Raw genomic sequence first — 23,737 nt, 5'->3', positions numbered from 1 at the left:
GCTGATTTTAAATCAGACATAGATGATTGCCAGGATGGATAAAGATGATTGGAGGGCCGCTTTTGGCCCGTGGGGCGCCAGTTGACTAGCCCTGTCCTATAGCATATAACACATTTGTCTATTTTAAGTTCATCCCTTTCTAAATTTCAGCTTAACGTAAAGATAAATAAATAGCAGTTTTTCTATTTAAATGGACACTCAAGCTGGTTGAAATACTTGATCTAATACAGTATAATGATAATACATTTTGTTGTTTCGTCTGTACAGCTCTGAGTCCTTGGATTAAGTCTTTGCTAGCTATTAGGTTAAAGCAGTGTTCACATAGGATGATAAACATGAAATGATACAATCATTCAAATGATCATTTCAGGAATCTCGCTGTGTTGGGCTGCGCTCAGTGGAAGATTTCTCCCATCTAAGAGTTTTTAACATGAATTACGATCTCCACCAGAGACTGTGGGTGGCTATTTTTGATTATGATCTGAATTTATTTAATTTGTGTTCCTCTCCGGAGCATTGGAGGTTTTAAGCAGTCTTTCTTTAATGCAACATCAAAGTGGTCCACAGATTAGGCTCTAGCAGTTAATGCAGATTTAAAAACTCATATCACTGCATGAAGATGCTGCCCATAAGGGCTTTTTCTAAATAATTCACGTTCTAATGTACAGATATGTATACACTTGGTATCAATTTGTACCTTTGAGATGCAATTATATACTTTTGAGGTACTAATATGCACTCTTTGGTACCAATATGTACCTTTGAGGTGCTATTATGAACTCTAAGGGCCCTATTTTAACAATCTAAGCGCATTGTCTAAAGCCAAGCGTACAGTCGAAAAGGGTTGTTCATATTCTCCTAATGAGTAATGGGTGTGTTTTGGGCGTAACATGCAATAAACCAATGAGAGTCCCAGCTCTCTTCCCCTTTAAAAGCCAGTTGCACTGGCGCTATGTCTAATCCCTATTTAGATGACGGACTTTGTAAACTGAAAAACTAAGCGTTTCAGCACTCGGACAGCGCCATGTTTTTTTTTTTTACAAAGCATTACTTAAAATGTTTCTCATCTCACCATATCCACAGGCACAGAGCCATCATATACAATAAATCCGTGAGGTAGCATTTAAAAAAACCATTTAAAAACAGATGCATTTGTTTAAAGCAAAGCATCTATTTACTTACCAGTCTACAGGTGAAGCAGCTCTTTACGCCTTCTAACGTCTCATAATCGGTCCTCATTTATGTCCAAGAGACTCAATAATAATCTTTTACATTTTAATCCTTTAATTTTTCATATTTAAAATAGTTTTTGTGCTGCTGCGCATTCATGTATGTAATAACCAAACCCAAATAAAAAAATAACCAAACCCGCGTTGCCGTCCCGTTTATAGGCGCATAATTACTAACACGCTCTTTAAATAACAAAAAAAACATATTGCGCCATTGACTTTAGATTTTAGACCAGGTTTTAGTTGGTCAATGGCATAGTCTATTTTAGTTGCCTCAAAATAGCAACGCGCCAACAATGCGCCTGAAAACACCTCGTTTTCAGACTAGAACGCCCATGGGCTAGACGTGAAAATGATCATTGCGCGGGTTGAAACTAGCAAAAGACACTTGCGTCGCGCATTAGGCTACATTGCGCTGCATTGCGCCGGCCGGGTGTATGATAGAGCCCTATGGGTGCAAAGGTATCCTTTTTAAAAGTGTACTCCCCCAGTTACACCTAGGGAAATTTTTTTGACCATTTCGTATGAATAAAACTTGCAATTGTTGCTTCTTTTTCTAGCAACACCGCAAAGAAATGAAAAACATTCCGTAGTCCTACATAGCAACATCATGGCATTTATATTAAAAATATAAATGTAAATATGAATGAAAATGATTTTGGAATGACTTTGACAAGTCTTCAGATGTTTTATCAGATTAATAAAATTTGTCATGAGTCTAGAATAGAATAAGTTTGTTAATGCAATAAATGCCATTTTCCGAATGTGACGACCTCTATAATGCAATGAATTATGAGATCCGTGCATCTCTGAACTGAGGAAGCTTTTGAATATTCACATGCCACCCCCGTTCATTCAGATCTGGGTTTCTTTACATAAGGAAGTGACACAGTTGATTTTACACTGTCAGAAGAAAATGTCATCGCTACTTTGCATAATGTTTTTTGAGAGAGAGAGAGAGAGTGAGAGAGAGAGAGAGAGAGAGAGAGAGAGAGAGAGAGAGAGAGAGAGAGAGAGAGAGAGAGAGAGAGAGGGATGCATACACATGAACGATTATTCCGGCTAATCAATTTCAGGATTTTCAACAGTCTGTTACTTGCACACACACCCGTACGCACACAATGCTTCATTCAGAGCCCTGGGTGTACGGCTGCTGAGAAGGAGGGGCTCATGAGATCTTCGGGAGGTGGAGGGAGATGAACAGAATGATGGCACAGATGGCCCAGTACATTCCCAGTACCAATTAATCCCCAGTTAAATCTGACACATCTTAACCTGCGCTGAGACTCATTCAGCACTACAGGAAAACCCATATGGCAAAAAGACACTTTCAGGCAGCAATTTAGACCTGGCAGGATGCCAACCCTTTTCTGGCTAACCCCCCACACCCCTTCCCGTTAATAGACATGTTTGTTCTACACGTCTAGCCAGCATGCGGTAAGACTGTCCGCTTGTTTTAATGAGGGCCGGTTTTGATATCACCTCGTCTTGCACTCATGCATTCGGCCATTGCGAAGAGACGCTGAGAGTTACTGCAGAGCGGAGTGCTTTACTGAAATACGACGTCCGAGAATAAACCGCAACAAGGTTCCGAAAGTAAGAATGCCATCAAAACTGATAATGTATGAACCCTTAATAACAGGCCTACTGAGGCTGTTACCGTGACTAATGGTATGTGCTTTTGGAAATGCATAAAGTAATTCGCAAAATTTGTTGCGAGAAAGTTATTCGTAACTTTAACTTTATGTAAACATTGTTGCGATAAAGTAATTTGTACTATAACTTTATTTAGTGTTGTAGTCAAGCCTAAATCGAATCAGAGTCAAGACCAAAGATCAAGTGTCGAGTCCAGATAAAGCTGGACATGGACTCGTTTTTTTCCTCTGACTTGACACTTGACCTCTGGTGGTGGTCTTGACTCAGGGTGTTTTCACACTTGTTGTGCGGCCTCGGAGCGCACCAAATTACATTGTATCATTTTTCAGTTAGTGCGGTCCGTGTTCACATATGTTGTTTTTACCATACTCGAAACGCCGCACCATACATCATTCGTACAATCATTGGTCTCTGACAGCTCTTACCATCTCATGACCACCCCACCATGTCTCCACGACAACCAGCCTGACAGGAAAAGCGAAGCTAGCAAGATATGGAGATAAAAGATGCGAAGTTTGCAAAGTTTCTTTCCTTTAACGCGAAATTGCGCAACTGTTCTATTAAAAGCTTTTTTCGCGGAGCTATCACTACTTTTGTGTGTGGAGGACAGCTATGCATTTATAAAATTATCAGCTCAAACGTCCAGGAGACAGCGAATCTCTGCAACGGACCAAGATTGCCTTGTTTGTTGTTAACCCACAATATAACACATCACGACGGACGCCCAGTAGCTCAAACATGTGGAGAACTTCCTGTATTTGCTTCGGCCCAAGGTCAAGCAGCGTTCACCCCACAGATGGGTTGCACCAGAGTTCGCCGACAGCTGCTCCGAGATCACCTGTTTAGAGCGGTCTCGGAGTGGCCGTTTAGTGCGCACCAGAGTGCGGCTGTTGTGTTCACACCGACCCAAATTAACCGTACTTGGACCGACACGTCATTTGGGCGGACCTAAACAGTGCATGTGTGAAAGCAACCTCAAGGGGGTCGGACACCGGCCGCGCAGCTCAGCTTCGCGCCGCGCCGAGTCGCGTCCAGGACAACTCGGATGTATCGTAAACCGGAAGTGAACATCAAATAGCGCATGCTTCGTCAGATCTCGTCTACTTCAAAATGCAAAATATACGTTAGCAGCCGATGTTAATCGTTAATAATTTGGGACAAATATGATGATATTTAATGTTAAACTATGTGAGTGGCACTCTATGGTGCGACAGGGATTTGAGCAACTTCCTGAGTAGTAGCTGGGCGGCGCGGACAGGCGCCACCTGTTGGCGCCGGTGTGCGTATACTCATAGAAAGCAACGTCGCTGAGCTGCGCGTCCTGTGTGCGACCCCCTTCAGACTCAAGTTTGACTTGACTACAACACTGATTTTATTTAAAATTGGTTGATCTTGGTAATCTTAGAAATGGGAATATAAATAAAAATATAATAATTTTAAATAATAAGCATGATCTAATATAGCTAACATGGAATTTTGTACCTGGATAATGTTAGCGAGTGATAGCTATGTAAAATATGTACGGTAATATGAAGCTTTGAAACTAGATAACATTGGTTAATGTTCAATAACCACCTAATAATCCACCTAATTATTATTATTATAATATTCTAGAATATAATGTTAGGGCATAAAAAGGATTGCCATTTTCTGATAATACTTAAAAGACATATCATGAAAATCTGACTTTTTTTGGTAAACCATTCTCTGCAAGAATGTAAAAAAATATGTAGTTGAAATTTAGCTCCCCTTTTGATGTCAGAAGGGGATAGTACCGCCCTTTAACCAGCTCATTTGCATTTACAGGAACACACAAAATGGCAATTTTTTCTCACACCTACAAAGTGTCAATTTTAACATGTTATAATAAATTATCTATGTGGTATTTTGAGCTAGAACTTCACATACGTTTTCTAGGGACACTAGAAAAAGTCTTGTGAAATGTCCCCTTTAAAACAAGGATTGATTTAAATATGTTGGAAAACCTTTTTGACGAAATGCTGTTCTGGAAATGGAAAATATGTCTCCTGAAATCCAGGCACCAGCCAAAGTTTTGTGCTCTTTCTGAAGTCTGAAGTCATATTGTGACATACCCAAGCGTTGTCTTCATCTTACGTTTGTTTTAAACGGAAACTGTGACAAAATGGATTACAGGGTCCCACCTCCAATTTCTAATTGTGATAAATTTGTCCATTTTATCGAGACGACGAGCCAATAAAGGGCAACGTGATCCGTTAAACTGGATTTAGTTTCACAGGCGTTTGGCAAAGCCAGTGAGATTTTACGAATATCGCACTTCCATCTGCCCTTCTTCTGGCAAAGGAGTTTCCCAAACACTCGTTCTTAGCCGTGCCAATATTTATTTACAGGAGCATCAAAATCTTACAGATTTCACCACATTAACTCCCTAATATTCGAACGATTGCTTTATCTGTTAGCACTTAAGGTTGAAGTTTCGCATGAAATCCCAATGTTTTGTGTGGTGAATGTGACATCATTTAATTGTTGTCCTTCTTGAATGAGTGTGGTGTAATTTTGTGCATGTTAACATATGCAGGCGAGCTCTGTCGCAGATACAGATTATCCGCTGCCTACCTGAGCGTGAAAGGAGGGGGACGAGGCAGCTTCAAGTGACCCACGGAAAGTGGAAATCCTGCTCTTTACAGAGGCGTTGAAGTGTGCAGTAATTGTAATGACTTCGGATGAACATGCCCGGCAGATGTGCTCAGACTGGAATATGTACTCGCGAATGCGAGCTGTCTGTTTGAATGCATGTTGATGTCTGCTGTGAGGTTCTACCTATGGCTGCATTAACTACATAGTGTAGAAGACGTGCATTGTTTTGTTGAAGCAGAGCAGTAGATTTGAATGCTATTCATAAGTTTTCTTCATGAATTATGAAGTTTCTTGGTAAATCCTGAGGTATAAATTATACTTTTATATTTCATTCTGAACCTCTATGCCTTTACTTTAAAGTCTTTTACTCACCTATACACTCTTAAAAATAAAGGTGCTTAAAGGAAAACACCACCATTTTCAATATTTTGCTATGTTCTTACCTCAAATTAGACGAATTAATACATACCTATCTTTTTTCAATGCGTGCACTTAATCCTTGTACAGTGCGTCGTGACTGTGTTAGCCTTTAGCCTAGCACCATTCATTCCTAAGGATCCAAACAGGGATGAATTTAGAAGCCACCAAACACTTCCATGTTTTCCCTATTTAAAAACTGTTACATGAGTATTTACACAAGTAGGTGTGGTGGCACAAAAATAAAACGTGGCGATTTTTTAAGCGGATTAAAAATTGAGAACTATATTGTATGGCGGAAGAGCACTTAGTTTGCAGCACTTTGACCTCGGCGCGCAGTAACATAATCACTTCTGACTACTCCCCCCCTCGCTCAAACTTTCGTCAAACTTCCGAAGTGATGGGGATGAGACCGCCTATGCCAAGTCCGAGTCAAGACCGAGTCTTTGAAGGGTCGAGACCGAGTCCGTTGGTTTTCAAATAGAGTCGAGTCTGAGTAAGGGCCGAGCCTTTGAGGAAGCAAGTCAGAGTCGAGACCGAGTCCTTTAGGAGTCGAAAAACATTCATGATTTAATATCACCCCAGTTAATAATCAATAGTTAGGCCTACAGACTAAGCAAGATTGGGAAATGTTTAGAGGAGCAGTCTTAACATCTTAATAAGGACTATGCTTTAACTATCATTTAAAAAATCCCTACCACATGTATCATCTTTTGCCTATGTTTCTAGAGATAAATAAACGGCTCTGATGGCAGTATCTTTGCATTGCACCATGGGATGTCATTTTCAAATAATGCCCGTCAACATTGCATTTTATTATTATTGTTATGTGTTGTGTGGTTTTTTATATGGATATAAAAAATGCGTTGGTCTCGAGGACTCGGTCTGAAATTACGAGTCCTTCTCCTTTCACTGTGGTCCGAGACCGAGTCAAGATCGAGTCTTTGAAGGAACAAGTCCAAGACGACTCCGAGAAAACAGAAATCGGTCTCAAGTCGGAGACCGGACTGGAGTACTACATCACTACTCTTCCGCTATACAATATAGTGCTATCTTTTTATCTGCTTAAAAAATCGCCATGTTTTATTTTGTGCCACCATACTTACTTGTGTAACTACTCATGTAACAGTCTTTAAATTGGAAAAACATGGAATTGTTTGGTGGCTTCTAAATTAATCCCTGTTTGGATCCTAAAGAATAAATGAGGCTAGGCTAAATGCTAACACATTCACGACGCGCTGTACAAAGCTTAAGTCCACGCATTGAATAATGATAGGTATGTATTAATTTGTCTAAATTGAGGTAAGAACATAGTAAAATATTGAAAAACGGTGGTGTTTTCCTTTAAAAGGTTCTTCACGGTGATGCCATAAAAGAACCATTTTTATAATCTAAAGATCCTTAAAGGTGCTACTCGATGCCATAGAAGAACCATTTTTTGGCTTTATGGCTCCATAAACGACCTTTAAAATTTAAAGAACCTTTCTCGTAGTAAAAAGGTTCTTTTGGTTATAAAAATGTATGAAAGTAATGGTTCTTCTAAGAACCTTTGACTGAATGTTTTTTTGAGGAATCAAAAAGGTTCTTTTATGACATCAATGTAAAGAATCTTTTTAACCACCTTTATTGATCTATGTTTCTCATCCAGGACACACCTGCAGATATTCCCTATGGTCCAGACCACTTCCTTGTTGTTAGTGAGTGAATACTGATTTTCAATAAATTCATAAATATCATTCACTACGTACGCAGTAAATGAAATCACGCTCTAATTGGATAAAGAAGTAATATGAACATTCTCACACGTCCTTTTATTACCAATTAATATAATTAGTGATTCCGGAGGAATGTGTGCCTTACGCCGATCCCGACTGATTTTATTTCACGTAATTCCATTGTTTTTAAATTGTCGAGAGCCAAGTCAACTAGCGCGACGGTGCCTTATAAAAATCGAATGCGTTTGTAATCTCATCTGTTTTAATCACATCTAATCAGATATTATCTAAACTAATCACATCACAGATCAAATTAACCCGCTCTAATCTGATCCTGTTGCCATGGTGATTTCTGGTATCCCTGAAGTTGGGCTTCTGGTTTTTGTTGTCCAAAGTTTTGTGTTTCTGTAACTGAGTTGCTTAATTTAGAAGCGACATTAAACCTGTCATTCTCTAACAAATGAGAGGAAAGCTTTAAAATAGCTACGTCGTGATGTCTATTTTTATATAGCTTTTAACACGTGATATGCTGGAATGGTTTCCAGCACTCGTCGCAACCATGCATAAGATTAACAGTATAAAAAATGTATGAAGGCGTGTTTTTATGTACCGTAACTAATGCCTATGTTCTTAAATTGACACGGTGTACCTTACAAGTCTGAACAAACTTGTCACCTTAAAAGTAATGGACTGGCATTTACAGTTAGAGTTTTTGAATGCATTCTGGGATAAATCTCACAGCCTGTTTTATAATGTGTCAGATTATTGCAAACCTATTCATTGTCCTGTTCCTTGTTGACATTTATGATCAACAATTTGCAAGAGTGCACCACTTTACCCCGTCACAGCTGTTTTAAATGTCTGTAATATAAACCATGGCTGTTTTACATCCCTCAGTATGAAGTACAGTATTTGGGATGTTTTATTCAGTTGATTTCAATGCTTTTTAAAAAAAAAAAACTTAAAACACAGTTGCATCAAGTATTGCATGGATAAACACCGGTCATATTTATTTCTGAAAAGCATTCTATTGACTATTAATGATGTGTTGAATTGCCTGTATTTTTAGGCCCATAAAACGTGTTCCCATTCTGTCTTGATGCTGTCAAGGCGCAGATGTTGGACACCTCGAGGTCTTTTATGATAGAATTTAAATCGTTGCGCAGTTGTTTGCCGATCGGCGAGCACGTCTTGACGAGGCAGAGGGAATTATGGGTCGCGCTCTCAAACACCTGCTCCACCATACTGAGCGTTTGCAATCGTCATTGTTTCACGAGATCAGACCGCAGACAGCGGCGGCCATTTTAAGAGCGATATGAACCAAGCACCCCCTTTTTCACTTGTGCACGCATGCTAAATCACCTCGGCGGCTACATTTCGACTGAAATCCTGATGTTATATCGCTCGGCGAAGGGTTGCGATGATTTACTGAAACAATCACCGGCTCTTCTATTTCTCCCATGAGGGCGAGGAAGTCGCCATATGCTGTGGAGATGAGACGTTTTAAAAAATCCAATCTTGATGAGGAAACGGAGATTTTGAGAGAAACTGTATGACTCTTCTCGCAGATGTGACACTGGCTGCGGGATATATAAAACAAACGTGCGGGATATTGGCCGGCCGGAGGTTGCAGAATGCGAGAATAAAAAGCGGTTTAGCTGTAATTATAGAAGGAACTGAATCACTAGAGGAAGATGACCGGAGCAAATAGTGAGACTGATGCAATCGAATGCCTCAGGCAAATATTCCCTCAGCCATCTCTGGCCACGGTAAACATACACATACAAACACCCGATAAGAAAGATGAACCCCGGTCACTCAAAGATGAGCGTCTGGCTCTTGGATTTATCCCCTGCCCTAACAAACGTATATAGGTTGTAATCCTACGCAAACAGTCATCCCAACCAACAGGAGGACATTGATTCACTGGGTGTAGGCCAGATGCGGAAGGTTCTTGGAAATATTACATGATCTTTCCGAATAGCCGAGCAAAAAATTTAAAAAGAAGATTTGGTCATAAGTTGCTTATGTTGTTTTTACCCATATGACGTTTACATTTGTGTGTGTGTGTGGGGGGGGCAAGTAAAAGAAACATTGAGATATGAAAATGTTGCCGAATATCCATTTTATCCAATATGCTATTTTTGGTGTTAGGCAGAAGTAAGGTCCATTTTTTAAGCGTGCGTGAAGGTCTGCGTACAGTGTGTGTGAGACGCACTTTTTGTCATCAGATGAGTGTGTGCGTACTGTACGTGCACTGCCAGATTATTAAAACAATGTATACATTGTAATAAGTCTTGCACGCCTGACCTCACGTTGTTTTCTTGTCACTTCTTGTGTGCATTTGGTGGTAAGACAGTTTGCGGACCTGGACAAAGTTGTCGGCGATTCTTCCTATGCTAAAGTCATGCAGTGTGAAACTTCCTGTCACCGATTCATCGTGCAGTCAGCTATTGTGTAGCTAACATAATTTACATTAATTTTACACAATAATGTTAGCTCAGTGTTGTAGTTAATACGCATTAGATATGATATCTGAACAAAGGTCATTTACTTTGCTTGTTATCAGAAATAAACTACTGTATTTTTCGGACTATAAGCCGCGTTTTTTACATAACTGCGTCTTATAGTCAGATGCGCCTTGTAAGTCAGTAAGAATTAATTTTGACATTATGAGGCAAGAGACATCATTACCGTCTACAGCCGCGAGAGTCCGCTATATGCTGCTCCTGTATTTATGTAATTCAATTAATTCAGTGATGTGGAATGACGAGTCTGTGAACTTCATGCTAGTTGGCTTGTTCGGTTCATTTAGCCTATTCAACCTTACAGGTAAGTTCTGTATGCTATGGTTTATCTTTTAAATAACTGATAATATTACTTTAACGGACAGACATCTATTCAGCCTGCTGTTCTATCTGCTATTGTTTAGTTGAATAACTTGCCTTTCCAGATTAAATGTCTGTTCTTTGGCTTGGAATTTGTGAAATAATTTTCTAAATAAACGCGACGTGTAGTCCACTGCGATTTATATATGTTATTTCGTCTTAATTACACATTTTTGAATGATGCGACTTATAGTCCGGTACGTGCGGCTTATAGTCCGGAAAATACGGTACTCTAAAAAGACTTGATTTTATGTGGAAGTCTACCAGAAGTTACGTTTGGTCCACAAAAAATGTTTGTTTAAGTTGTTGCAGTCACTAGCGGTGTGCATGCAGGTTTAGGGAGTGTGCACACCAAGGTGTTTACGCTGGCATTTGTTTCCAGTGGAAGCGCCACGCTTTTCAAAAACGTCAGCAGCTGGGTAAAACCTCAGCTCGTCAATGTCACTTCTCAATCGGCCATCCAATCAAAGTGGAGGGGGGGGGGGGGCAAATATAACAACAACCAACCGGCGCATTGTCAAAGACTGATAAATAAAGCAGAAGTATCATAGCAACCAAAGCCTCACTGAAAAAAAAGCTGGTAAGCGCCTACAGTCAGCGTCCGGCTGCCATTTTCAGCCGCCTTTGAACGCTTTGGTGTACACGCCAAAAATGAGTGTGCTCAAAATATAATTCAAATGATATACAATTTTTATTTTTGTTAGAGAGAGAGTTGCTGCATCCGAAACCGCCTACTTCCATACTATATAGTAAGCAAAAAGCAGTAGGCGAGGTGAGTATTATGTCCGAATAGATAGTATTCCAAAAACAGTATGCGAAAAGTACCCGGATGACCTACTCATTCCGGTTAGATTTTGAAGTGTGCATACGACAGACACTTCACTATCCCATGATGCCCCGGGAGCGGAGTTATCCAACGAAGAAGAAGAGGCGTCATCATATTAGGCTTGCCGCATGAATCGACAGCCAGAGTACCGCAAATCGTGGAACTTTGACGTCATTCGGCTGTCGATTCTTCCGGCGCCGCATAAAATCAAACAAGTCTATTAGGAAATGGCGGAAAGCGACAATGTGGCTGTATTCGCGCTGGTATGATATGACGTGATAACGATGTATGTCACGTGATGTATCCACATTGTCGAAATGGCCGAAAACATGTAGTACATCCGAAATCGCATTTATACTACCAGGATTAATACTGAACAGTACCTTCTGAGTAAGTAGGTACTTCATCTCATTCAGTACGTACTGTACAGTATGCGGTTTCGTGCCCAGCCAGTGCAACTTAAATTATTGATTAAAAATAAAAAATGTATTCCTAAAAAAAATGTAAAAAGATTTACATTTATGCATTTGGCAGATGCTTTTATACAAAGCAACTTACAGTGCATTACAAGGTATACATTTTATTCGTATGTGCTTCCTCTGGGAAGATATGTATAACGGCTAGATGTATTACGGCGGAATCTCTAACGGCATCACCTAGCGGCCATCCTACCTCAGACAGATCGCTCACTCGTAGCATCGAGTGCAATGGTGCAGGTACTTTCAAACGACCACCACTTGCTCAGTTTTCTACCGATTTTCAAACGGTTTGGTTTCTTACAAACGTTATTAACGTGGCTATAATTCTGGATGCTTTAACATGTTTCATGAATTTTTTTTTTTTAAGTATGCAGTGTCATAGGTACATCTTTGACGTTTATAACAAACCAAACCGTTTGAAAATCGGTAAAAAATTAAGCAAGTTATGGTCATTTAAAAGTAACTGCATCATTAAAACTTAACTACGCTACGAGTGAGCGAGCGTCATGTGGCAAGATGGCCGCCAAAATGCGGACGTTCCACTCAATTGGCCAGCAGCGAGGGCGAGACATCTAGCCTTTACACATATCTGGGTGATTCTCACGAAACCATTGAAACACCACGGCACTAATGATTTTAGCTTTAAAATGTGTAATATAGTAACATTAAAAAGCATTAACAATACTGTGTTCTACCTTGCACAATGTGTGATTTCAACATAAGAATTTATAATTGGAAATTTTATCTCATTTTCTGCTGAAATTCTCATTACCGCAATGTGTCCGGCTGTGTTTGAACATGCGTTATGTTGTAATTTAATCAAATTAACACAGAAATATTAAGAAAAAAATAAATGGATGTTTTGCTAGACTACTTTAGATGACAGAAAAAATATTTACTGAATATTCATGTATAATAATAATGAAGAAAAATTAGGAAAATGATGTGTCCATGCCTGATGTTCTCATCCTCCGCAAAACTTTTTGAGAACAGTTTAAGCACACATACAGAATTTTAATAAAATTTGATTTTGAGTGACCAAGCACATGGACCAGTTACTTCAAGATGGCTACCAGGTAAGATCATTTTTTTACAGTTAATTTGAAATATTGTCTTGTCAGAATGCTTACACGACATTTTGATTATCATTACCGCAACAGATGCTTATTAAATGTAAATTTAATTAATAGAAGCATAATACTTTGATTTTAAATGCATGTGCAGAATCTCCAAATTATGTTCTTTCAGGTTTGTCATGTCATTTTGAAAATATGTCAGTGTTGATGTTTTCTGACTGTTGCAGTAATGAGATTTTTTAGGACAATTTTTTTTAATTATGTTACAAAAAGTGTTAAATGATAAGTAAAAGTTTTTAAATTAATGTTCCCATTTACTCCAGACTTTGTTTTTCAATGTCTGGTGGGAAAAAAAGTAAATTTAAGCAATTTTTACATTTTCATGCTTGACATTTTTAAAACCAAGTTTTCGTGAGAATCACCCATCTATGATCAAACCCATGACCAATGCTAACGTAATGCTAATGCTAACACACATAAAAAAATCAGTAAAACACACAAAACCTCAGAAAGGCATTAAATTTTATATGTATTTAATGAATGATTTCTGAGTCCAACAGTTGTTGGGCAACGTTTGGTTTTTATTCAGACCGTTATACGTAAAAATCCGATGCTTACTTTAATAACTGAAAGCTTTGAATCAACTCATTTTTTAATGTTAAATCAGTTCACACACATGAAGACCTGAAAAATAAGGAAAAGTCGAAGTCACATGAATATTTCTAATGATTTGACTCCTGATTGATGGTTCACAATATTTGGGGGAGTAAATGAGTGTTTTTTACCATATGGTTTAAACCTCAAGCTGGACCTTGTCACTTTTTGATAGAGCGACGTGTGAAGGCTTTGCTCTCAGGATATCAGTCGTTCTGGTTCTGACAGTGTCATTATCCAAGTGCCTGTGTTTGATGACTCCCAATAAGACCCTTTCACAGACTCCTGGGTATCCGAAGTAGTACAGCATTTAATGAACAATGTCGCTAACAGGTTGTGCAGAGGGGGAAGGAAAGGCCGCAGAACGGTATGGCTGTAATTACTCGCTGTTTATCTCACCGGGCACCGTGTAAAGGCGACAGCCAGTCAGCGGCCAATTCTTTACAACTTCTGTTGTAAAATCTCATAGAGGTGTACATATTTTTTGTTGCCTATGAATAATTGAACGCTTGTGTGAGTTTGAAAATTTTAAGCACCCGCTCTCTTTCCAAAGTGCTTTTTGTGCACTTAGCATGCATTTTTATGGATGTTTGTCTGAGGGCTTGTAGACAAAAGATGCGATACAAAACCAATACCAGCGTTTGGATGGGGAGATGATATCTTTTAAGTGTTTCTTTTGTCCAAATGCACTTCAGTGGCTAATTCTGTAATATTTTGCTCTTTTTAATGCTGTGTATTATGTTGTACGCATACACTTTCAGTGTTACTGGATCAACAAAGGAGATGCGGTCCTGTGACCATCTTAGAAAATGGCTTATATTATTATTATTTCCATATTCCTGTGATACTCCTATGTTATCATTTCAAATGAATGTTATGCGTAGACCGGAAAGGCCTGATTAACTCATTACAAACCTGAATGTATAATTAATGCACAATTATGCAAATGTTATTAGATTCCCCGTCCCTTTCTACAAATAATTAAATACATTATATTAAAATTTTAATTATTTACAAGAATGAAGATGCAGCTTTACACCGTATAAAACAGACAGAGAAACAACAATCTGTTCTCAAAGGGAAAATGTACCTATTTTACCTGAATTATACAAAACACATGATACAAATGAAACCATGCCCTAACCTTAGCACCAAAGGAACGAATGAAATTTTATGCTAAAACGTACAAATAATATTGTCCGTCTCGAAAATATTGTGTTAGAAAAATCTGTCTTTTGCAGTTATTTGTTGTATTTTTGGATTTGATATCAAAAAATATATATACTGTAGTATTGAGGGTTTGAGGGGTTAACACACGTTAAATACGGGTAAAAATCAGCTGTGGCGGGTAATGTTGTCAAATCAATAGCCAATTTGGCAGGTTACTTAAAAAAATGCTTAATTGTTCATTTCTCTGTAAAGTTCATGTAAGCCAAATCTGCACAGTTTATAAATACTCAAATCTTGAGTCATCATGGTACTGTAAAAAATTTGCTGTAATTATGCAACTGGCTGCCAGTAACTTACTGTAGAAGATAAAGACTGAAAATGTTTTATGTTCATTTAACTTTGAACAAACTATTGCCAGTAAATAACATGAATGTAAAATTTACAGTAAGTTACTGGCAGCTAGTTGCATAATTACAGCAATTTTTTACAGTATCATGATTGTAATTTCTACAGATTTTTTTTACATTGCATAGACTGTAAAAAAGATGGATGACGCGATGTTGCTTCCTTCCGTTGTAATGAATTGAAGCAAAAAATGTCCGACCACAGGCACTGCCATGTTACATAAAAACATTGGAGCCAGAGGTGAAGCCACGATATCAAACTTTCCCAAATGCTTGCGTGCCCAATTTAACCACGCCAATCATTATGACACTCCCCGTTTCCATAGCATCAAATTACTAGCTAAAATGAAACTTCTCACAAAAATGAATAATTGAACATATATCACTGTGATAACAACTACCTTAAAGGACCAAAACCATCTTTCGGAAAATTTTATTGGAAGTGTAAATATATTTTATTTAGAGCTGTGTCCCGTTCGTTTGCATTAAGCGGGTGGGGTTTATGAATTGTACTGCAGCCAGCCACCAGATGGCGATCAAAGAGCCGGCAACCTTACTTTTCATGATGTACAGTATGAGGCACATCCGTGGAAAACTAAAAACAGCATTATTGGACAGCATCTGCGCATCTCTGGCTTACTTGAACACACCTGTCACAATGCACGCTACACTCGAGACTTGAACATAATAATGTTGCGATACTTAGCTGGGGTTACTAACTTAACTGGGGTGAAGTGCTTATTAAAACTAATATTTATAAGCATCAAGCAGAAACAACATCTCTCTGACTTATTTTTTTAAAGAGCACCTATTATCCGATTCACGATCAGTGTTGGGGGTAACGCATTACAGGTAACGCGCATTACTTAATAATATTACCTTTCGAGTAACGAGTAAAGTAACGCATTACTTTATAAATGTACACATTCATGATTGAGTTACTTTTTTATAAAAATAATGCGAGTTAGTTTTGAGTTTATATAATTCAACTTAAAAATAAAATAATGTACTGAATTAAACTGAACATATTAACGTATTTGAAAGTAGTTGCGTCTGAGCGGGAAAAGTTTGAGTCAACTGAGATGGCAGGCCAGAGCTTGACATTTTTCCGATCATAAAAATACCTGGAAGGCCTGAAAGAGATCAAGCCTCAGCCAAGTGAGAAAAAGTAACGCAAAAGTAACTTAAAAGTAACATAAGCATTACTTTCAATGGAAAGTAACTAAGTAACACAATTAGTTACTTTTTTTGGAAGTAACTTAATATTGCAATGCATTACTTTTAAAAGTAACTTTTCCCAACACTGTTCATGATTTTACATTTCCTTTGGTGTTTAAGTGTGTATTAGTACATGTTAACGCAAATTGTACCGTGTTGATTTGCAAGGACAAGGATGAGAGACGAAGGGAGGAGATGGCAGGATGACAGAATTTTGTTTGAATAATATGTAATTCAGATTTTATAATAAAAAATAATAAAAAGTTTAATAAATGTTTATAGATAAAGATGTGACATGGTTCTGGTTATTTTCTTTCTTTTTTTTGGCCAGTAAAAGTTCTGAATGGCCGGTAACTTGAAAATGTAGTAACCAAATTGGCTGGTGAGTAAAAAAGTTAATTTCAAACCCTGGTTGTATGTATATTTGTATATGCTTAAAAGTTTGTTCAGGTCCCCAAATCATAATTTTTAAAATGGTAGTAGTGTTCCATAGCCGGTCTTTAGTCTTCACTTGGTTGAAGAAATTAGATAAATAAAGGCTAAAGATAAAAATATAAGTATATTTTAGCTCACCGTCATCTTTTATCTTGCTGTCCCCACATTATTATTCCTCATGTGTCCGAGGAGCAATCTACAGGATCCTGCTGTATACACCAGGGACCAATTTATCCTTCTGTCTCCCAGGCCTGTATTTACATCAACAGGGTCTCTGATATGTACAAGTAATTATAACAGGTTCCCTATTGAACTGTAACGCTGCGGCATCATCCAATTACCGCACACGGCCTTTATACCACCTCTAAATACGATGAATCCGAATGCTGCGACTTTTAAACAATTGCGTTTCATCATTACATCTCTGTAATGCTAACAAATTGACCCATTCAGCCTGCATGCTAATGCTGCGTACCATTTCTTTCAAATGCAGCGGTGAACAACAGCGAGATGCTTTGGCTGTAGAAATGAATGGAGAACAAAGGTTGGAGTGTTGAATGAGGATTTAATGCAGTTGCTAATGAGGTACGTGGTATTCATTGTGAACTATAAGCTTTCTGTATAACTTCACAATTATTGCTGTCTAATGAACCGAACATCGGAATATATTAAGACTTCCTTTAAAGGGTTCAGATGAATTGTGAGGACTCCAGACACATCTTCATATATAGCTTAAGACTTATTATGTTAAATGTTGGTAAATTACAACAAAGACAGACGTACCATGATACTGTGATGGGATTAGATAGTAGTAACATGGCATTCTGAATGTTTACCATATTTATTGGTGTATATGATTCAGGCATTTAACAGATGAAGAGTTTTGTTGCAAAACGAGATAAATCCATTTTTTAACATTTTTGTCAAAACATGTTTATTATTATGTTATCATGTCATTATTTTGTTTTATGGTGCTACTTAGCTGTATTTTTTAAGTTATGAAGGTTTAAATCAAAACAAACCAACTGCAGTTCAATTGAAATTAATTGGAATGCACAACCAAAAAATGAGATTTCTGAACAATTAAAAAAACGGTGGTTATCTCGTTTTGCAACAAAACACTTCAGATGCTTTTATCCAAAACCACCTACAAAGGTGAGGATGACCTAACCTTTTTTTATCATAAGCAATAGTATGAGAAATGGCATACAAAGTTGACAAAGTTAGAGACACAAACTGTTTAGGAACAGAGAAAATATTAGTTTTTCCTCTTTACATAATAATATTTATAATACTTTTTTATACTAGAATAATTTTTTAACACTAAAACTTTAACTTACAGTATGTGACAATTTTCATTTTATCATGCTTCATAATCCTATACAAAAAAACACGATAGTGAAAAGATAAAGCAATGTGACACTTTTTATGTCTAATAATTAAATGACATGATGGCATCTGAACCATTTAAAAAAATATTCAGTAAAAATGAAAAAAAAAATGTTGCTTTGCCAAACCATTTTAATTATGTCCCCTTTGAGCTTGTGGTTACTATGAACATTGATAAAAATATCTACATGTATGTGAATTCCTTAAAAAACAAATTCCTTTTCAAACAAACAAACAAATGCGTTGGAGCTGATCCCACACCCCTTCTCTCATCCCCTGTATACTTTTCTGTCAACACTTCATTGTCCTTGGGTAATCTCGAATCCTTATGCCTTTATTCCCTTTAAAGATCAGAGCTCTTGATGTGTAAACTCTAGAGCAGCAGAGTTTTCAAACCATAGGTCATGAGTCGTGACCCACTAGTAGCTTGCACGGTTGAATAAGGTAGCCAGCAAAGTCACTTGGCTGTTGCAATTTAATGAAAATTAAAGGGATAGTTCAACCAAAAATGAGAATTTTGTCATAATTTTCTCACTCTTATGTTGTTACAAACCTGTTTAAAATTCTTTTTTTTTGATGAACACAAGAGAAGATATTTTGAGGAATGTTTGTAACCAAACTGATCTAGAGCCCCATTCACTTCCATAGTAGAATAAATGAATACTATGGAAGTGAATGGGGCTCATTAATAGTTTGGTAACAAGCATTACTCAAAATATTGTCCTTCGTGTTCATCAAAACAAAGAAATGTATACAAGTTTGTAATAACATGAGGGTGAGTAAATGATGACAGAATTTTTATTTTTGGGTGAACTATCCAACGTGATCTCATGAGAATACGTGTATATTTTTAAGTTTCAGTGTGGTTGTACCATACGTACATTTACTTAATTTAAAACACAATGAAATGTATACTATTGTCTATTGACGTTTTAACAGGACTAATACGTAAATTATTTACGTATTTACAGCCTTACAAACGTACAAATTTGTCGTTTGACATACAAATTGCATGGCATTGGCTGTCTTACTCATATTAATGACATGTTTTTAGTCATATTTTCTGGCTTATTTATTTAAGACAGTTTACCTATTTACCTAATGAAATGTTTGTGTAATTCAGAGAATTTCACAATTTTGAACATTTTAAAACTTTAAAATGAATAACATTTCTGTATTTATTTATTTTAATATTTAGTTTGTTTGCCATGACACACAAAAACGCGTTTTCTCCTATGCCGTCTTCTATGCAATACGTTATTAAGCAATAATTACACCAAAATACAACATAGATTCACAAAAGATGTTACTTTTATTCATTTGCTGTAATCCACATCTTTAAAATTCATATGATTGCGAGGACAGATTCAGCCCTTTATCCAGTGCTCTTGATCTGAGTTCTCATCAGCAACCGTAAAGTCAGATCGCGCGTTCGTTATATGCTAATATAAATTTGAATTCAAATAGCGCGCCTCATTTAAACTACTTTTGGTACTGATTTTAATATTCACAATAAATAAGTTGTTGTGATTACACTTGTCTGTCTGTTATGCTTTTTGTAACAGTAACATTAAATTATTTGAATAAACTGTTTTCTTGGACTGTAGTGGCTTGAAATATCTTTTAAATGCTATATTGTAACTATTGTTACTAAAGTGTTCCTAAACATATCTGTCCATTACGTTGCATAATATAAAAATAATACATTATGTATTTAAACATTTTGTATAAAAAGGGTTTGGGTTTAGGGTAAGGTTTGGGGTAGGGTTAAGGTGGTAACATATCACTAAAATGGTTAAAGGGAAATTATACAGCAATCTTTATGAAATGAAAGATACGTAAATGTTTTAAATTTTTTAGCTGTAAAAAACGTAATAATGCTACGTTCAGTGTTGGGGATAATGCATTACAAGTAACGTGCATTACGTAATAATATTACTTTTCTAAAGTAACGAGTAAAGTAACGCATTACTTTATAAATGTACACATTAATATTTGAGTTACTTTTTTTTAAAAGTAATGCAACTTACTTTTCAGTTTATTTAATTCAATTTAAAAATAAATTAATGTACTGCATTAAACTGAACATATTAACGTAGAATTACGCACTCTGTGCGCCTGAGTGGGAACAGTTTCAGTTAGAAAAAGAGATGGCAGGCCAGAGCTTGACATTTTTGTGATCATAAAAAACTCCTGCAAGGCCTGAAAGATATTAAGCCTCAGCCAAGTAAGAAAAAGTAACGCAAAAGTAACTTAAAAGTAACGTAAGCATTACTTTCCATAAAAAGTAAATAAGTAATGCTATTAGTTACTTTTTGGGGGAGTAACTTAATATTGTAATGCATTACTTTTAAAAGTAACTTTCCCCAACACTGGCTACGTTTAAATGTTGTAAATACATCTACATTGTATGTTTTAGCATCTATTTAAACGTACAAAAAATATGTTTTTTGTTTTTGAAAGTTATGTGTAAATACTACGTATTAACAGTGAGACCAGGCTGAACTATCCCTTTAATGACAATGGTTTTGATATTGGGTATTTTGGGATTGCAATTTAACTTAATTCTAACATAATTCTTACATAAACTACTCCCTTCAAAAACAGAATACATTTCTTTTTTATTCCTAAATGTATTTTTTATGCATATTTCTATAAAAAATATATTTTGATGGGTCCTAAGATTAAATCTGTCTAATTGGGTTGCAAAATGAAAGATTTGGGAACTAGGGGTGTAACAATACATCAATATGGATTGATACATCGTTTTTTTTTCTAACAATCCGTAAAGGTAAAAAAATTGATTTGTGGTACATTTATTTGGACACTCTCCACGTCTATCTATGCATTTCCAGTGAGCATTTTTTGCCCCTCATTATTAATTTTTCTTGTTTTAAAAAAGTGAATTTTTGTTAGTTTGTTGTTGTAAATGTTCCAATCGGGACAGACATTTGCGCCATTTTAAAAGAGTTTAACTAAATGTTTATGTTATATATTTTGGGTGCATTTGTAAGTAAAGATCATAGACTGTAAAAAATATGGACGTAGTGTCCGTGACGTCAACCATTGGTTTGTGAAGATCGTTTTTGAAGCTTAAAGTAGGCGTTGCCTGCCGTCAACATCTTGGCCGCCGGTCACCGCAAATCACACGCGGAAAACTGAAAATGGGGAAAGAGGCAGGACATTGGTGAAGCTAAGGTGGCTGGTTGCTGAAACCACGCCTGCCCAGCTCGATTCTAGTGACAGCAGTGGCCGTTCACACCTCACTCAAGTGGCCACGCCCTTAATTATGCAGAAGTTTAAGGCTTAATATAATTTAAACGGATGAGTTACAAAAAAATTCACCCCTCTCACAGTTGTCATAAAGGGCAGAATTAGCTATACAGACCAAAAACACTTTTTGTACCAGGCTGTAAACATATTGTTTACTACTGTAAAGTTGCACATTTTTAAGATGGTGGTCTGTGGGAATTGACTCCCTTTTGGAGCCTGCCTCAAGTGGCCAGTCGATGAATTGCAGTTTAAGTCACTTCCGTAATTGTCTTCATCAGAAAGATCGGAAGGATGCCCCTCGGTAAAAATTTAACTGCTTAACTAATCAGGTAATATTAAAATACAGATAAAGCAATCGAATCATATCGTAATTGCATTGAAGAAGTGCTTGATGTATCGGCCAAAATTGCACCACTGGCGGAGAAAATCGTGTTTGTATCGAATGTAATGAACATTCTACAAAATGAATAACAGTTGAACAGATTTACAACCCTATTGGGAACCTCGTACGGCAATTGTGTCCAGTAGTACGACAGATTAAAATACACTTCACTTACAATACAACGTCACTTTATCTTTTTCTGGATTGACATTCCCCGGTTTCCCTGTCCGAAGTTCCCTTCAAGGGTGCGACTATGTTAAATAACATTTGAAATGTAAGAATAAGGGCTAAAAAACATGAAAATATTTCAAACAAACACAAAATCAGCATATTTAGTTTGTACCAACAACAAGGGTGAATAAATAGCATCTGATTACATTTTTAGATTTTGAGTAAACCATTCCTTTTAAGATCTATTTTAACTGTTTGTCTGTGTTCCCTCAACACTTTTTTGCTCCACCATCAGTTCAGGTAAATGAAGCGATGGCTGATGGACACAGCTTTTGACTGGACTGATAAATCCCAGACTGCAGCTCAGGTTCAGCTGCTCTTATTGGTCCAGAGGCCATTGATCGACCGGGCAAGACTGTGGATTAGATCTTCAGATAAAGCTTGTTGAAGTGCTTTAGATTGACAGTGACCTCTTGCTTGTTGTGAAATCAAATGACAGAATCTTAACGCTGCTGCCAGCTTAAATGGTGGAAAAATCGGATTTGGTGATACCGAGCCGTTATGGCTGATATAACGATAAGTCGGATGCAGTGCAATAATTGATCAGTTTAGATTAACAACAAAACTCCTTTAACTTGCTTGAAATAAATCTGCTGGTGACAGGAGCCCATGATGACAGCAGTAACTATCTGATTTAAGTTGTGTCAAGATTAATTTGACAAATTCGTTGTCAGCTGTGGATGATCTTTAAGATTCGTCTCACTCGCTCAGCAAGACAGATTTTATCCGAGCAATTGAGCCATCACCTAAAACTTTAGTGAAGAATCCTTTCGATCTAATTGCTCACTGGAGGTATATATCTGAAAGCTCACAGACCAACTCATTTACCACAGTGCTCTGTATATTTTACATTATTAAAAGCATGTCTGATCTTCGCTCTTTATTATAAGTGCCACTGCATGAATCAGGTGCCAGACTGGTCTATCTGTAAATTAGAAGGCTTGATGTCGGATCAAAACCTATGAAAATCACACTTTCTTTAATAATTATGGCTGTGAAGATGTTTTTCACAAGACATGGACTTCAAAGAGAGAGGAACATATTTATTTGAATCATTAGAGTTGAACTCGTACACTTGGCTTTGTTTGAAATGGTGCCGGTAAAAACGTAAGGCCTTTTATGAACAAAATCCATTAAAAATATCGTAAGCATCGTACGTTTTCTGTGTAGTTTATTTCTATGCTATATATTTTGAAGAACATACAGTATGTGCATTGCTTTGATTATTAAACTTAATTCACATAGAAATGAAAATTAGCCCATATTTTACTCGCCCTTAAGCCATCTTAGGTGTATATGACTTTCTTTCTTTCAGCCAAACACAGTCGGCGTTCTATTAAATAACATCCTGGCTCTTTTTAGCTTCATTGCTTTGGATAGTGCCCCATTTTTAAAGCACATTCATTCATTAAAAACTAATCTTTACGGTCATTAAATGTCTTCCGAGGTAAAGCGATGGGTTTTTGTATGGAAACATTTATTTATCAAACTTTATAAACTATGGCCGTACGTGTGTTCATGAAAGAGTTGAGGTTAGGCAGAACGCTGACCTTTGACCCAATGTTACAAAAATTCATGGCTTCAATTTAGAAGAGATTTGTTAAATGTATGGATTAGTATTTGATGGATGGATGAGCTTTTTTAGCTTTTAAGGTGCCAAAGAATACATTGAAATAATT

The 23,737-nt window shown here is 37.0% G+C and overlaps 1 long non-coding RNA gene across 1 annotated transcript; it reads left to right on the top strand.

Moving 5' to 3' along the window:
* Positions 1–2,333: 2,333 nt before the first annotated feature.
* LOC129426317 (uncharacterized) lies at positions 2,334–23,197 on the top strand. Its single transcript, XR_008638376.2, has 3 exons — positions 2,334–2,825; positions 17,277–17,368; positions 22,294–23,197. It is a non-coding gene; the product is annotated as an uncharacterized lncRNA (long non-coding RNA).
* The last annotated feature ends 540 nt before the right edge of the window (positions 23,198–23,737 follow it).

Source organism: Misgurnus anguillicaudatus, chromosome 25 (assembly GCF_027580225.2).
Source record: "Misgurnus anguillicaudatus chromosome 25, ASM2758022v2, whole genome shotgun sequence".
Taxonomy (NCBI): domain Eukaryota; kingdom Metazoa; phylum Chordata; class Actinopteri; order Cypriniformes; family Cobitidae; genus Misgurnus; species Misgurnus anguillicaudatus.
The sequence above is the reverse complement of the archived record's forward strand: the minus strand, read 5'-3'. Positions and strand labels throughout refer to the sequence as shown.